This window comes from Protopterus annectens, chromosome 5.part0, assembly GCF_019279795.1.
Source record: "Protopterus annectens isolate FY-2018-M chromosome 5.part0, PAN1.0, whole genome shotgun sequence".
Lineage (NCBI taxonomy): Eukaryota > Metazoa > Chordata > Ceratodontiformes > Protopteridae > Protopterus > Protopterus annectens.
The window spans coordinates 731,535,566-731,552,909 of record NC_056735.1 but is presented as its reverse complement, the minus strand read 5'-3'; the positions used below and the strand labels follow the sequence as shown (position 1 = coordinate 731,552,909).

The 17,344-nt window shown below is 39.2% G+C and overlaps 1 protein-coding gene across 1 annotated transcript in view; it reads right to left on the bottom strand.

Moving 5' to 3' along the window:
• DYNC2H1 (dynein cytoplasmic 2 heavy chain 1) overlaps positions 1-15,923 on the bottom strand; it is a 6,555,988-nt gene extending 6,540,065 nt beyond the window's left edge. The window contains exon 1 of the mRNA XM_044072582.1: positions 15,788-15,923. The gene's annotated coding sequence lies outside the window, so the exon portion shown is untranslated. The remainder of the gene's footprint in view (positions 1-15,787) is intronic.
• Positions 15,924-17,344: the final 1,421 nt, after the last annotated feature.

Here is a 17,344-nt window from a genome sequence, read left to right as displayed (position 1 = left end):
TACATTGTACTGGTGTTTGTTAAAAAATGGTAAAAAACTGTACGTACATTAAAACACCACCCATTTGTTTAAAAGTTGTTTGAGAATGAAATACAGCTTAAGTATCTGTTTTTATGACATACTTAAAAAATATTCCAAAGAACTTAGTTGATGTCAGCAGGCAGATGTAGAACATCCCACAGTGCTGGTCAGAAAAAGTGTTGGGGAATTTGCCTAGTCAGTATGAATATCACCTCAGCTCTCTGCTGTAATCACTTCAATAAAAGTAAATAAACACAAAGGTTCTTGTTACACTTTACATACTTGGTTAGAGATAAAGTCGTGGAGCTTGAAAATGATGCTTCTTCAATGACATTGTAAATAGTGCGGTGATAGAACGACCTACAAGATTGTATGAAAATGCATACATAACAGAGAGAGAGAGAGAGAGAGAGAAAAAAAAAAAAAGGGAGTTCAGATAACATTATCTATAAATACGCACGTTGCCCACACTAATTAATAATTTAATAACAGCATACATAAACTACTGCATAAAAATAAAATACTACATCCAAACGAGAGCAAAATGCATTATTCATTCTGCTCATGGAATGGCTGGATCTTGCTAGCAAAACTCTTTTACAATGGACACCCCAACCAAAAATGGTTAACCCAATTAATATTCAAATTCAAGTATTTTTAATATTTAAAAAAAATCTCAACTACAATTCAAAACTAAGAAGCACACGAGTTGGTAGACTTTAACGATTCCCAGCAAACCACTCTGTCGGAGATGCTGGGTGAGCAAGTTGGAGTGACTAGGGAAATGATTTTTTGAGCTATGAAACAAACATGGAATCGCCTAGACATACTAAGGTCTTGCTGAGTCTAATTAGGATGGCTGCCAAAAAAGCATTTACTAGAAAATGGGAAGATTCCAAGATGGCCACCAGCCACTCACTCTCCAGAGCTCCTCAAACATAAATTTAAATCTTTGCAATCAAACGTTATTAATCTCTGTTTCCATCCCAGAATGGACAGAAACATACTCAACTAGTCATCAGGTCTAAGCAGCTGGTATTATTTCTTTGTTCGGTATTGTGCAAACTTTATATTTTAAATCTGAACTTTGCTCCTGCAAACATCATGGCAGCCTGAGGCCTGTACTGAAGTCATCATAGCACAGTCAGCAATCAAGAACTCACTAGTCAAATAAATTTCCTGAAGATGCCTAACGAACAAGAACAAATGGGCTCACAAACAACAAAAAACAAATCATCACAACTTTTTTCTACTGAAAAGGAAACTAACTAAAAGACAACTAACTCAAAAATAGCGAGAAGCGACAACAAAATCCACTGCCTAAAATAAGCCTGAAGGGATCTACTCTATGGATGAACTAAAGTCTGTTTTAATGCCTATACAATCTGCTATCCAAAACTTTTCTAAACAAATGATTAAGTTTGGATCTGCCTTGGAACAAACTGTAACTCGCCTTGATCATGCTGAAGCCAAGTCAGCAGCAAATGAAATGAAAATTGAAGAACTCCAAAAACAATTAAAAGAATAATGAATCTATGCCAGAGGAAATGCAAAAAAAAAAAAAAAAAAAAAAATCACAGACCGTGAGATTCACAACAGGAGAAATAATATTCTTATACATGGGATTCCAGAATCTGTTGATCAATCACAACTCCAAGATACCCTTAAAAATATATTTAATTCACTGATGGAAAAAAAATCCAACCACCAATGACATTGTAATAGAAAGAGCCAAAAGAGCCCTCCGGAGGTCTCAAGATCCTAAGTCTCCATGTCAGATAAATGCAAAAATCTTAAATTACCAACATGTAAAGGAAATCCTCCAGGCAGCAAAACAAAAGGGTACTCTATTGTGGCAGAGTCACAAAATAACTTTTTCTCAGGACTTACCAATGTCTATCAAGCAGGCAAGGCAACAACTGGCTCCCTACTGTGCTTTTCTCATATAAATAAATAAATAAATAAATAAAAATTTCAAATGAAATACCCCAGTACCCTTGTATTTACAAGTAATGAACAAAAATATTCAGCCAAAAATAACTCTGAAGCCAAAACTGCCTTTATTAAGGAATTCGGAGAACTTCCAAAGCTTTAAATAATCCTTAAAAAAAGCTTTAAATAATATTCCTCTTCTTAAAACCTAACAAATGCAAGTAACAGTATTACCTAAAAGCTGCATTAGACGGCCTGACTTGGGAAATGCGGTCTGAAATGCTGTAGATGTCTCGCTGTGACCATTGCGGCCTATTTTGTAGCTTCAAACCCCATTTGCAGTAAGAAGTTGCTAGTGCAAGCTCCATTAAACAGGCCAAGGCTCCCGTTGCAAAGTTTCACGCTAAGGAAGGTAACAATTAACTCTGTCACGCCTGGTAACACGTCTGCACCTTTTATGGCTGTTTTCAACTTCCTGTGTACAGAGGGACGCATTATGATGTGGAGAAGCAGTAATTCCTTCCTTTCTGCAAAGATTCTCTGGGTAATGGAGTCCCAGAAAGGCAATCGTCATTGCAACTCATCTTACAAGGATTTAAAAGGGGAAAAAATATAAAAAAGCAAATCTGCGATGAAGTCAAGGCAGCTTATTCACTGACAGCATCAAATATGTTTACCTTCTACAGGCAGCCTGCAAATGCACATCAAGACAGGGTAAATGCAGTAACTTTAAGTTAGCTTACCTAGAGCTGACTGGCAACAAAAATTAATAGCAATCAGCTTCATTATCAAACATGAACTGTTATTCTTTATGTTATATACTCAATAATATGCTATCTAATGGAAAAGCTAATATGGTTTGAAGTACAATTTAATGGCCATCTTCTAGCTATAAAATATCTTTTCCCTCTATTCTTTGGGAGTCAAGAAAATGGACTGTAATGTTGTAGTTACTAGGGCTTTAATGTGTTGTTCCATTCTGTGACATGGTCTCTTGTAAGAAGTCTTTCTAAGAGAGATTATATCTAACTGAATCTAACTGTTTACAAGCCAGTCTACATTCTTTACAGCAGTATGGTCTGAGCATTGTAAAAATATAATGTACTTTAACATTGTAGCTACATAGATTATGTGATTAATACCAAATACCAATTTCTTTGCAATGTGTAGCTATAGCAACTATAGTTTGCAAAGGCTTAACCTTGGTTAAAACATATCGGATCTTTTAATGGGGGTTAAGTAGTGTGGTTAAGGTTTCACATATTGTGTCTAAGTGTGTTTGTATATAACACGTATATAGTTTTATTACTTTTGTTTACATTGAAATGGCTTGTAAATTATCTTACCTCAAATCCTATTGTATTGTTCTTCTATTTATCTGCTTTACAAAATCCATTGTTAATCTTTCTCTTAGAGATAGTGGATACGTGAGTAGACACAGTTATGGATCCAAGACACTTTAGTATATATCTCTTCCCAAATCCTTCTGAGCACTTGTGGAGTATAGATTTTAAACCAAATTTAATTACACTGTATATCTACTGTATATATTTATGCTGTGGGAGGTAGACTCATGGAATGTGAAGGGTCTGCAAGATGTTAAAAAAAGAAACTACTCCTTCACTTAATGTATCAATCACAGGCAAGCATTAGACTTCTCCAAGAGACCCACTTATTAAATGATTAGAACTAAGACAGGGTGACACCCCCTGGTTAACCCAAATTGTTGCCACGGGCAGTAAAACCAACTCAAAGGGAGCAGATATTTTGATTAAAAATCATTTAAGGAGAGGGTTGTAGACTATGGTACAGATACTATTGGTAGATGGTGTTATTTTAGCTGTATTAACCCCATAACCTATAAACCCACACTTTTTCTAAATATATATGCCCCTTGTGTAAACAAGAAAACTTCCGCCCTGAACTAGAAGACCAGCTTCTCAACCAACAGAAAGACTTGTATCATTTGGAAGCTTGAAATCTCTCATTCCAAGAACTGAAACTCATAGCCAGCTACTCAGAAGAGACTCAACAGCCCTCTAGGTTATTAGCTCGGCTTACAAAAGCTCATCAAGACACACCTACGATTTCAAAAATGAAACACAATAATGAAATAATCACAAATAATCAAGATATAGTGTGCATCTTTGAAAGCATCCAAGATAGACTATATGGACCACAGAAGAAAATAGATTCACAGTCTCAACTCTTTTTTTTTTTTAACACTATTACATTCCCAAAAACCGATACACACCAGTTTGAAAATCTCGAGACCCCTCTAAAAACGGAAGAAATTATGGAAGCAATAAAGAGTCTAAAAAGTAACAAAGCCCTAGGTCCTGACAGGTTTACTTAATTTTTTATAAAAAATTTGCCTTGAGACTTATCCCTATCCTTCTTAAAGTCTTTGATCATATTTGTAAATATGGCTTTGCTGATTTATATCTTAACTCCAAAATCATATTTATCCATAAACACAACACTGACAAATCTAGACCATCAAATTATTAGACCTATTTCACTTATTAATGTAGATGTCAAAATTATGGCTACGACTCTAGCCAACAGAATTAAACAAGTCATCCATTCAATTATATCCCCACAGCAATCAGGATTCATGAAGGAAGACAAACTTGGGACAATACACTTACTCTAGGGGCAGCTATCCAATTTACTGGAAAACACAAACTTCCCCTATACCTTACGGCACTGAATGCCACAAAGGCTTTCAATAGAGTAAATCATGAATTTTTATTCTTAACTATGCAACACTTCAACTTTCCAGACAGTTTCATGAATATAATTAAAATTGGTACTTGCATATTATTGCAATGAGATACAGACAACCGCATGAAACACTGCAAACTGTTGCGCAAACTCACTGCTGGCAAAAAAAACTATGGACTACCTTCAGGCACAGAAAAGGTGAAACAATCCTCTTCCTGTTTTGCGTGCATTAGAGAAGCATGCTTGAATTGTCAGGGATGGTGTCTTAACTGATGCATGGAATACTTGAACCATGAGGAATGAAGCCCTTGTGAAAAGTGGCTGAAGACAGATGAAGGCCACCAGCCTGGCCAGACAGAATTATTAGTTGTAAATATGAATGCAAACTACAGGCTTGTTGTCTTAAATGGAAAAAATGCTGTTACACGTGGAACTGCAAAAATATAACAATACACTCTACTGACCAAAGTAGTAGTGGTGCCGAAGAGGCTAGATAAAAGAATTCTTGCTATTGTTTTAAGGTTAGAGTTAATGGCCAGAATTGCATGCATAAATGTCCTTTATTGCTCTGGTTTCTGCCCAGGTGTAAAGAATGTAAATGCAGTTTCTGTTAGCCAGGGAAACCCAGGGAAGTGTGAAGTATGATGTAATGTGCAGCATGGGAACCCCAGAAAAGTGTGAAAAATTATGTAATGTGAACCAAAATGGACAGAAACAGAGAGCATTAAGCATTTTTTTGTCTTGACCATCCAACTCAGCACTGCCTTTGCTCTATATGAGAGTTATTTTAGAATAGTATTTCTTCTTACAAATAGCTGGGAACTACAAAGATTAGACTAAGTGTTTTTCTGTGATGTCAGAACTTTACTTCTGTGTTATTTTAAGTATTTCTCTGTGATCTCTGAACTGTTGACTAGCACTGTGTAGTAATAAGTATTGTCTTGTGTTTTTATTATTTATTATTAAATATTTTTAAACCCGTTCAACTGTGGCTGTTTTGTGAAGAGATAATTTAAGATCTAGAGTACATTGCATGCTATGGTGATCCTGCATTAAGCCACTCTAATAAGCCTCGACTGTTTACCATTGGATAATAACATTGCACAGTAATAATTGGACACCCTCTTAAGGGCCTTTGAGTAGCTGGTAAATATTAGCTGGGTGATAGCAGGCGGTACTACCGTATTGTCTGGGTAATAGGGGCACAGCTGGAGAACCTGTACCAGCCATTCCCAAGAATGTTTGTGTGGTTGTATAAACTCTTACCTCAAAGTGTGTGGGTCAGCTACTTGGGCAGGGACACAAAGCACTGGTTGGACAGAGAGGGTGCTGGAGATTTTAGCTTGCCCAGCTAGGCTGAGATCTGGACCCTATAGCTGTGCCAGTGGGGAGTCTTATTGGGGACCCGGAGAACAAGGGAGCAACCAGCCCCAGACTAACTGATCTCTGTATGCTCTTAGGGGCACCTGCACTTTGCTGTGCGTATTTGTTATCATTTCCTCTATATGGGATGCCCCTCACTGTTGTGGCAGTGAGGATTGAGGCTCCTTGATTGCTGGGCCAGTGCACGGGCATCAGAGCCCTCACAGAAGGAAAACACAAACACAGGAATGATGTTTTGGGTAAAGTAATACTTTGCTAAAAATGTGTAAACAGAATGGAAAACAACCATTGCAATGCGAAAGTTGAGGAACACTAGTGCTGTTAAAATTTCAGGGTGGATGATGTTGATAGCTGATTACGGGTTCCTGATTAAACTACACTAAGAACAGTATAGAAAACATGTTACTGGCTGATGATGGCCTTCTTCCTGTTGTTACAGACCTGAGTCTGTGTAAAAATTGTTAAAAAAAGTTAAACAGAAGCATAACTCCTGTGTCGGCGCCTTTCTATGCGGGGGAAAGTGGTGAACAAATGCAGTCAGCAAGACAGCAGCCATGAAGCATGTATGCACTTTACTGTGAGCTACATGACATGCTGGCAGTGAAGTGCATACCTAAACAGCAACATTAACTTACTAATTTTTTTAGTGATAACCCAGCCTAACACAACCGTCAGTGTGAAAGAAAACCCATTGTCTGACATTCTCAAACCATGAACGCTTACATTTCCACATCAGGAAACAACAGTTATTGAAAAAATCTGGTTGCGATAATACGCAAGTACCTTAAAATCTTATACAACTCTTTGCATACAACACTAGTAATCAATAAGCTGCACACATCTAAAATAAAACTAAATAATGGCACTAGACAGGGCTGTCTCCTCTCCCCATACCTCTTTAACATGTATATTGAACCCCTATTTTTATACTTAAAGCAAAAAGACTATCACCGTATACCCAACATTCTGGGTAATAGTCTTGCCTTTTCAGCATTTGCAGACAACCTCATTATATATTTCCAGCTTCCCAACGCTGATCTTACTAAAGTACAAAATACAATTGAAATATTCTCAAAAACTTCCAACTACGAAATATCACAAATAAAGCTGAAGTATACTCTTAAATATCTAGGGATTGAATTTGACCATAGTCATAAAAACTCCCTACAAAATAATCTTCTTACAATATGGTCGTCCACAGAGAATGATTTAACCAGATGGAAAAACATGAAATTCTCCTTCTTGTCTAAAACAACAACAATAAAATGAACATTCTACCCAGAAACACTTGTTCATTGGTAAGTACTAGGCTATCGGCCCAAGTAAGCCTAGCCAACAAGGTTCCCTGGCTTACGCCACCCAAGAAAGTTAATTGTCTGTGCCCATCGAGCAGAGCCACAAAAGTGATCCCCGGGGTGTATTTCCTATTTCCCATCCACTCATCAAGATTTTTTCTTGAAGAGTGCTAATGAGGAACTTTGCTTGACATACATGGATAGCTTGTTCCAGAGTATGGGAAGTCTATGGGACACGAATCTATCCCTCCAGCATGTCCCGTTTATTGTGATGATAACGTTTAGGTCCCTAGAGCATGTAGCTCAGAGGGATTGGGATTTCTTTAGGTGAAGCATGTCCAACAGCTCTGGGTTTGACATAGCTTTATATGTTTGGCAGAGATCACCTCGGAGTAGGTGATATGCTAGAGAGTAAAGCTGGAGTTTTTTGAGATGGTTAGTGTAGGGCATCTGTTTGAGGTAAGTAATGTGAGGTACTTCTGTGGCCTTTCCAGCTGCTGATGTCTTGTGAGGTACATTCCAAGGGGCGTTGTACTCTATAATGGGTCTAATGAGTGTCGAGAAGTGAACAATGACCTATTTTTTCCTGGATGAGAACCCTTTTGTGATGAGGTGCGCCACGTAGAAGGATTTCCTGACTACTGTGGCGATGTGATTATCAAAGGAGAGACTACTGTCCACCTGGGTCACAAGGTCTCACACATTTGGCGTCAAGTAGACTGCCGCCTATGTGGTAGTTCATGGGTAAAGAGTTTTTACCAAAGAGAATGACAATGCACTTTTTGGCATTGAGCTTGAGGCCGTGCCTCTGACACCAGGCATCCGTCTCAGTGAGGCCCTTCTGTAAGATGTCCACATCATTTGAGGACTCTACTATGGCTCCTAGTTTGCAGTCATCTGCGAACTTCATTAGCCAGAGGCCTTCTGTGTTGACCTGTACTTCAGAGAAGTAGATTCCAAACAGGAGAGGTCCCAAGACTGAACCCTGTGGTACTCCACTTGTTACTGGTTTGAAGTCAGATTTGGAATCTGCAACTTTTACAGTGTGGGTTCTGTCACTGAGCCAGCTGGCAACCCATCTTGTGGAGGAGGGATTTATACCTAGTTTAGTGAGTTTAGCTATAATTCCAGAATGGGGGATGGTGTCGAAAGCCTTGGCGAGGTCAAGATAGGCTGTGTGAACCACCTTACCCTTGTCTACAGCTTTGGTGACTGCCTCAAAGACATCGATCGGGTTCAGAAGGCATGATTTGCCTTTCACAAACCTGAACTGGGTGGGATCCAGAGTTTGGAGGTTACCAATGTCTTTGTTTATGAGTTCCATGATGATACGTTCCATGGCCTTGCAGGCCAGGCTCGTCAGGCTAATAGGGTGACAGTTCCCAAGATCAGTGGTGGCTCTACCTTTGTGGAGTGGGATAACTGTATAACTGTTGCTGTGCGCTATTCAGTGGGCACAAAGCCTGACGTGAGGCTATGATTGAACATGGTGCTTAGGTGGGGAGCCAGTTCGTTCTGAAGTTCATGTAAAACACATACTGGGATGTTGTCCAATCCCATGGATGCTGTGTTTTTGGTTTTAAAGAGTGCAGCTTTTACCTGTGTAGTTGTGATTACAGGGAGTCTGCATTCTTCCTGTATAGATATGGGCCCTTTAGGGGGTGAGGGGGGGTAAAGTTAGCACTCACCCTATCTGCCAGGATTTTGGCAATATCAGTTGGTTCTGCAATTTTTGTGCCGTAGTGCTGTAACTCAGAGCAGATCTGGGTGCTGCCATAGAGATTCTTGACATAGCTATAGAATACTTTGTGGCTGCCCTTAGAATCAGTGGCGATTTTGTTTTCATAGCTAGCTTTGGAGAATCTTATAAGGGATCTCAGCTTCTTACCAAGGCTGACCAGGGAGTTCCTCCACTCATGGGATTTTACTCTCTTTTGCAACAGATTCTTCCTTCTGTTGTAGAGTTTCTTTATGGCAGGAGACCACCAGATTGGCTTCTTTTTTTTTGGAGGAGAGCATCTTGGTTCTGTTTAGGATAGCACGATCCAGGCACTTATGCAAGTGCTTATAGAGTGCATTTGTGTAGGATTCAGCAGTCATAACTGTATTGTCCATCTGCATGTGTGTCATGAAGTTCGCAACTTTTGTCTTATGAAGCATGAAGTTGGCTTTGGAGAAATGTTTTACCATGGTTTCCTTAATGGGGGGTGGGGGAGGGATATGGATATCTAGGGTGATTAGCTTATGGTCAGATCTGACCGAGGAGTTGACTTCAGGTGTGGAACACTGGTCACTCATGTTGGTAAAGACTAGGTCTAGGATATTGTTGCCCCTGGTGACGCTGTGGATAAGCTGATCCAGGGCACTGGAATTTATGAATTCTAGAAAGCGTTGAGTGAAGGAGTTGGTACATGAGTAGTTTTCCCAGTTAATGGTGGGGTAGCTGAAATCGCCCATTATTAGGGTGTTTGGTTGAACCCTAATATTTTTCAGTATATCAAGAAAAAAGGAGTGGGAATCCTGGGGCATGGTGGGGGATCTGTAGCAAGCTACAATTTGGATTTCAGTTTTGCCCAGAGTTAACTGCACTTGGATAACCTCGGATGCATTATGCTGAGCAACAAGCCTGGAGGTGTGGATATCCTTAACGAATATGGACACACCTCCACCTTTGGTGTTCCGGTCCAGGTTAGATGGCCAAAAAGCGTGGTATGAGTTATAGTCTGGTAATGCAGGGGTGATCTCTAGAGCCTTGAACCAGGTCTCAGTCACTGCACAGATATCGATGTTCTCCATTTTAAGGAGTGCCTTGAGTGAGTGCATTTTGAGATTTAGACTTCTACATTGAGTAGCATTACCCTTAGTTTTTGCTTGCCTGTTCTTGATATGATGGTGAATTTGTCATTTGAACCGTGCCTAAAATAGGCACTATAGGGGTGGTAACAGCCTTAGCCAGTATCCGGAATCCCAGGGGCGACAGGTGCAGGCCATCTCTGGCAAAGCATTGTGGTCTGGCAACCATGTCGTCCCAGGCAGACAGATACTGGATCCCCTTAGAATGACAACAGAAGCTTAGCCAATTGTTGAATTCAATCATTTTGTCCTTGCACTGCGGTATCATTCTGGGCGATGGCAGGATGCTACTCGGGGCTAGGGTCATACCTGCCTCGGCTACAAGATCGGAGAGGTCTTCCATGTCTCTTTTCATGTAGTCCAGGGAGGTATGTCTCAGGTCGTTCACACCAACATGGACAATGACAGAGTCATATCTGTACTTGTTGTGGACTGACCTGAGTTGCATGAATTATGTGGCGGATCCTGGCGCCCGAGAGGCAGGTGACTAACCTTCTCCTAGTTTAGCCTGCTGAGTGGGACATCAGTGTGCCTGACTATAGAGTCACCTATGACTAGTGTGTTGTGCAAGTTGTTTTGCCTTATGGGCTGCGGTTGAGTGGCACACTGAGTCTGTGGGCTATGTGTCATTTGGGTTGTGTTGGGGGGGTGAAGGTTGCTTGCGTTTCTGCTTTGGAGGTCTCTGTTGCTTGAGCAGATTATTACCGAGAGCCTCCATGAATATTTTTGTGTTTCTGTGTGTGGATTTTGGTGGTGTAGATTTAGTGGGACTATGTGATGAGTGTGGTTGTGGTGCAAGTGTTTACCTTCTCCTCTTGACTGTCAAGTTCAGTCTTGATTGGACAGAGCTTTACCCCCAGTTTGGCTAGATAAGTGCATCTCTCACAGGCTGCAGTGTTGAGTGGTAGGAGGAGAGGGTTATCTGTGTACATGAGGCAATTACTACATTGCCCCAAGATGCCCAGATTCATGACATAGACAGGACAGAACACAGGCAGCTGACCCTTGAACGTGCCTGAATAAAAAACTATTTTCTGCTAGACAAGTCAGGAAAGTGAGTACAAAAGTGTTTTTTTCTCTAAGCAAATGAGGAAAGTAAGTACAAAAAAATGTTTTCCTCTAGGTAATGAGGAAGGTTGAGTGCTGTAATCATTTGTAGCTTATTTAGTGCTTACAAGTTCTGAACAAGTGCTGAGCACGAATAAGCAAATTCAAGTGCTAAAACTAAGAACCTGTACCTTGTGGTAGATAGGCTATCTAGTGCTTACCACTCCCACTGATAAGCTAGAAGGCTTCCCTCCAACAGTTTAATTCAACAGATAATATCATCTCTCTAAACGTTTTCAAAAAAATGAACAGAACCTTAACTAAATTTATATTATTTCCTAAAAATCCTAGAATCTCATTATCAAGATTAATGCTGCCTAAAAACAACAGAGGATGGGGATACCAGATTTCAGACTGTATTATGACATAATCTGTGCCAGCAGAATCATACCAATCGCAGACCATAACCCAAATGAAATAACTCACATTCCCCAATGGATTGGTCTCTGGCAGGCTCATGTGAAAAGTTGTAAAATAAACCCCAACTCACTATCCTTCATAAATAAATCTTTATTAAGACATTAAATTACAAAATCTAATTAAACATAACATTAACATATTTCAAAAATTCTTCGTCTCACTGGGTCTGTCTAACGCGCTCATTCCCTTGCAGCTAATCCACCTGAACCCAAATCTAAAATTGGGTAACAAAATGCTACTCCTAGATCAATTCCGTCAAATTAAAACCTTAACTGTATGGCATATCTTTCATCTTAAGGACAACTCCATTAATAATATCAAAATAAAACTTAACTTAAATAACAAATACACAATAATCTTGAGTCAAATTAAAAGAATTAACTTCTACCTTAGGATGCTTCCCAAATAAGTTACAAGAAGAAATAAACTTGGCTACATCACTCCTGAAATGTCCAAAAATAATTATGCTTTCAATCACTTACAAATTAGTCTCTACAGCTAAATACCAATCCTCTATTACATTTGCACAATATTGGAGAAACAAAAACCCTGACCTGACAGATGATCCTCTCCCAAGCAATTAACCACATGAACAGCTTGGTACCTTAAGAAGTTATTACATACCCAGATAATGATCAGTAATAATGCTTACTGTAGTCTAGAACGCTTAAACTCTTTTTTTTGTTACATTTCACACTTTTGCGCCTCAGCTACAGCTGACCTCCGACACATTCTATGGTATTGTAAATATACTCAGAATCTATGGAATTCCCTAAGGATCAAACTTAAAAAAATGGGCTATGGTAAATCCACTCTCTCCTGGGAATTTTCTATACTTCATATATGCCATGCGGACATACCCTCTAATAATCTCAGGATACAGATTGCTCTTTTCATGTTAATCAAGCTCTATATTACACAGAACTGGTCAGATGGCTCTAAACTAGACTGGGGCAACTTTAAAACATGGCATCTAAGTATATTTTATCTCATGAACTAACCATTCACAATGTTAATAAGTGCCTGAAATACCTCAGGGTCTGGAATACTACCCTTGATTGTAGCTTAACATAGCAAACAATGCTTTTCTATATATACTGTTCTCTAGCAGTATTGCCACCAGTTTCCTCATCAGAGTATTTTGCTGATGTGCTCTCTTATGGTTACCTGTACATAAGATGCAAAAAACACAGATAAGAAATATAACGTCTTATTAAATGTAATTGGAATCTAGTCATTATATTGGGCACTTTTCCATTAACGGGTCAACAGCTATAATACGCGGTTGGAATCCTAGCGCTCATTATAATGTTGATTGTTCAGATGTTGCTGAAGTGGGTACCACACACACTTATTTTTATGTCAAATTTAGTAAGTGTGGTCAATCACATTTAATAAATAACGACAATCATTTGACTTACAAATTTGTCTTACTCGGAATAATGCATGCCAACAGGGTTTAATAAGAAGCGAATTAGCATGTATTATTCGGAGAAAAAGCAAGTGTATAACTGAAATGATTACCGTTATTTATGAAATGTGATAGACCACCATTGTCTTCACAGTTACCAGTTGTAATATGTTTAGGCAATCCCATGCTGCTTCATTTCTTTCCCATTTGGCCGATGAACATCACTTTTCATTTCTGTCGAGTTAATCCGAGACTGTCCTCTGAAAATGAGACCAAATTGGGAAGTACTTCTTGCCCTGATAACATTTTCAAAAAAGTGTCCCACTTTTTGCCCATAGCTTTCTTTTCCACGTTGTGAGACATAGTGTATCCCATTTTGGTGATGACAACTTGACAGCTATGTCACTGTACCAATATATTACTTTTTCACTTAGATAAATTATATTTATAGGCTGTAGAAGGCTACAGCGGAAGCCAAAGATGGTATTACTGAGCTAAATCATAGCATCTGAAAGGAATATAAAAGAAAACTACAGCTGTCAACCTACCACTGCAAGAAACAGGGACATAAACAAAACTTAAAACCCAGAATTCCCAATAATTATATGTTGTCTCACTTGCAGTTCTCTTGATTCTTTTGATACAAGATATTTCCGCACATACTGGCAATGAAGGACAACTTCCCTTATGACAAAACCGATAAAGAGGCCAAAACAGCTGTTGCCACATTAAGGGAAAGTACCTTATATTGTAGTACTATTTGTAAATAGTTGTACATAGTAGTTATTTTCTTTTTTTTTCTCTACCCTGCTAGTTTTTCCTGTATTCTATAACACTATATAGTTATCTAATACACTATATGTGCAAAAAGCTACATTATGTACTACCAATGTTAATATTGTCATACTTCTCATACGTCTGTTCATCGTTCTCTCTCTTTATATTGAGAAAACAAACTTTAAACGTACTTGTCTATTACCAGAATGAACAAATGCTTTATCTAACTTGGTAAATGGTTTACTTTCAGTGTATTACCACCAGTTACTGTATAATGTATTTGACAGCAAAAATAAAAACAAACATTTGAAAAAATAAAAGAAATAAAGAAAATGGAAATGAAAATGTAAACCAATTTCAATAGACATGGTGAAGTTAGAGTTAAAACAAATGGAACTGGAATTTTTAGAAAAAGGTAGGAAAAATGACATAGGAAAAAACGGGAACTGTGGGATCAGTACAGAACGAGAAGGCAGAATTTGAAAGCGCTGTATAATAGTTGGCTAGCTTCTTCTTCTTTTGGCTTTTCCCGGTTAGAGGTTGCCACAGCAGATCACACGTCCGCTCATAATTGGCAGTGGAGTTTTACGGTGTCGAGTTGCCAGCCCGACGCCCAACCTTCCACAGAAGGCGCATACTCACGCCTAGCACCAATTTAGAGAGTCCAATCAACCTACAGTATATTGGCAGTGGAGTTTTAAGGTGTCGAGTTGCCAGCGCGACGCCCAACCTTCCACAGAAGGCGCATACTCACGCCTAGCACCAATTTAGAGCGTCCAGTCAACCTACAGCATGTCTTTGGGATGTGGGAGGAAACCGGTGCACCGGTAGGAAACCCACGCGACCACAGGGAGGACATACAGACTCCGCACAGAAGGTACCCCAGCCGAGGATCGAACCGGAGAACCTCTTGCTGTGAGGTGGCAACGCTAACCTCCGTTGCCCATAATGGTTTACTAACAATAACTGGATACGTTAAAAGGGATGTATAATGTTTGCAGCTACAGATGTGTCAGCACGGTTTGGAATGTATAATGTTTGCAACTAAGATTGTGTGGCTATGGTTTACTGTCAACATGGTATGTGTCATACACGATAGTTTATCAATGATGTTTACTGTTTAAAAAAAAAAAAGGAGGCACACGTCCCGAATTGAAAACACACAAGTCATACGTAACCGATATGTGTCTGATTTTCAGGATGTCCCTGACTTTGACTTAAATTTTAAAGTCGGTTCCCACACCAATGACTTAGAAGAAAAGGTAGCTAATTACACTTAGTAAGTAACGGCTATAATCAGAGTTTCCTGAAATTTACGTCAGGGAAAAAAATTAACGTTCGCTTATTATGTCAATATCTCCAGTTTAAAAAAAAAACAATATTTTAAACGTGCCGCTGCTTAATTGTGGAATTCTCACCGATTCTTTTGTGGTTTGTCCCGGATTTGAGGAGAGCTATAAAGTCGAGGAACGTTCGCAATTTTTTCTTCCACAGCTCTGCCGATCGACACGGGCTACTGGCGTCAGTTACTATGGCGACCGTTACCCAATCGAAAGCTAACTGCACGCATTTTTAACAGTAGTATTGAAGCCACAACACTCCACTCCCAGTCCCAGCGACACAAACCATGCTTCTTTCCCCTCTTAATACTTATCCCGGTTTCAAGTTCATTCAGTCTACATGTGGGTTCAAAAAGAACACTGGTGTCCAATATCTCCAACTGTTCCCCTCCCCCATTTTCTCAAATGCCCACATTTCTCCATACCTTTGTTTCAAAATCTGACCCCTTCTAATAACCACACTTTACCCCAAAATTCCAACGAAGAAAACGATGCAAGAAATACATTTCACACAAATCTACCTTCAGTGGGCTTCTGGCGATACCCAACAGTCCAAATCCAGCCCACTTCTCGAAAAACAGAGTTCCTGTGAGTCTGCGTGGAATTATGGGATACTGGCAGGGTGGTCTATGCTGATTGTTTTCAGATATCAACAAGCGTATGATCCGTCAATACTTACAGAACAGAAATAGGAAAAATGTTATGAGTGAGCGTTTTCAAAGAGTAAGCATGGTTTTTGTAATTCTTAGGATGTGCCTTAGAAAAGCACCGCCCACGAACAGTTACACGGGTATATTTAACACGCCTAGTTGGGAAAGCTAATGAATCGTCTACAAACCAGATATTCTTCTTCAGCATGTGTTTTGGAAGTTTATAAACCGCGGCATCAAATAGTCCAAGTTTGTTTCTGTTAACTGGACCTCATAATTTATAAAAGTCTTCATAATTAGAGATATTTCACTTGAAAATTCTTATGTTCCAAATTGAAAGGGTTTGGAATATACTTTGCAATACTTTATTTAAAGCTATCAATGGCATATGTTTTCGTAAGTATGTATTTATTTGCGTGGTGAACCATGAAAAGCAGGCATCCCTACATCTTAGCTCATATTTTGGTCTGTTTCTAATAAAATTTGTGTTTTTCTGGAAAATAACTGGGATGATCCGAGGACTGAAATCCCTAAATAATGGCATACATTTCAGTTAGTCTTTTGATCTATATTGCCTGGAGGGTTCTTGCCACTGAAGTATGTTGAATATACCTGGATTTTGTCAGATTGATAATTCTGTATGCTCATTTTTACTGAGCTATAATAATGTACACATAATGCTCTTCCCATTAGAGCTTTTTGAGTGGCTTAAAATGACGTACTCTGTAGCATGCAGTGGTTGCAGATTTGACTACCCTTCATAGCATTATTCTCTCTTAGATAGCTATAAGATAAGTAAAAATGGCGCAACCTAAAAGAAAGAAGGGCAGTAGGCAAGGGAGCCCGCAGGATTTTTTGCAGGGGGGTGCAAACCCAGAGCCCCACCCACATAGCTCTCCCCGCCCCCTGCCAACACAGCCCCGCCTAAGTCCACCCACCCCCAAGCCCCGCCCACACAGCCATTCCAGTGTCCCATTACTTGGCTATTTCTTCCCATTTGCCGTAGACACTGTTCAAATCTGTGTGCATACTGTTTTATGCTTTAGTTCTACAATGATTATAGGCAGTTGGATTTAATTTACAACTTTTATTTCAAACATTATAGCCCAAACACTGAGACATTTACTAAACCTAAACAAAGCAATAGTCTTACAATGAAAACAGACTTGGCATTAAAGGTTCTCTACTTTTGAAACTCACATTCAATGAAACAGCATTGAAACCCACATTCAAAGAAAATGCATCTGGCCAGGGCAGGTTATTTACTTTTGAACTGTTTTCAAGCAATAGGCTCCTTGCACACTGTTAGGGCCATGCAAAAGTTTTGATTTACCTGATTGTATTAATTATAATATATAATTGAATTACATCCCTTAAGTAAAAGTAATCCGAATAATTCCACATTAAAGATATACGAAACTAATGAAG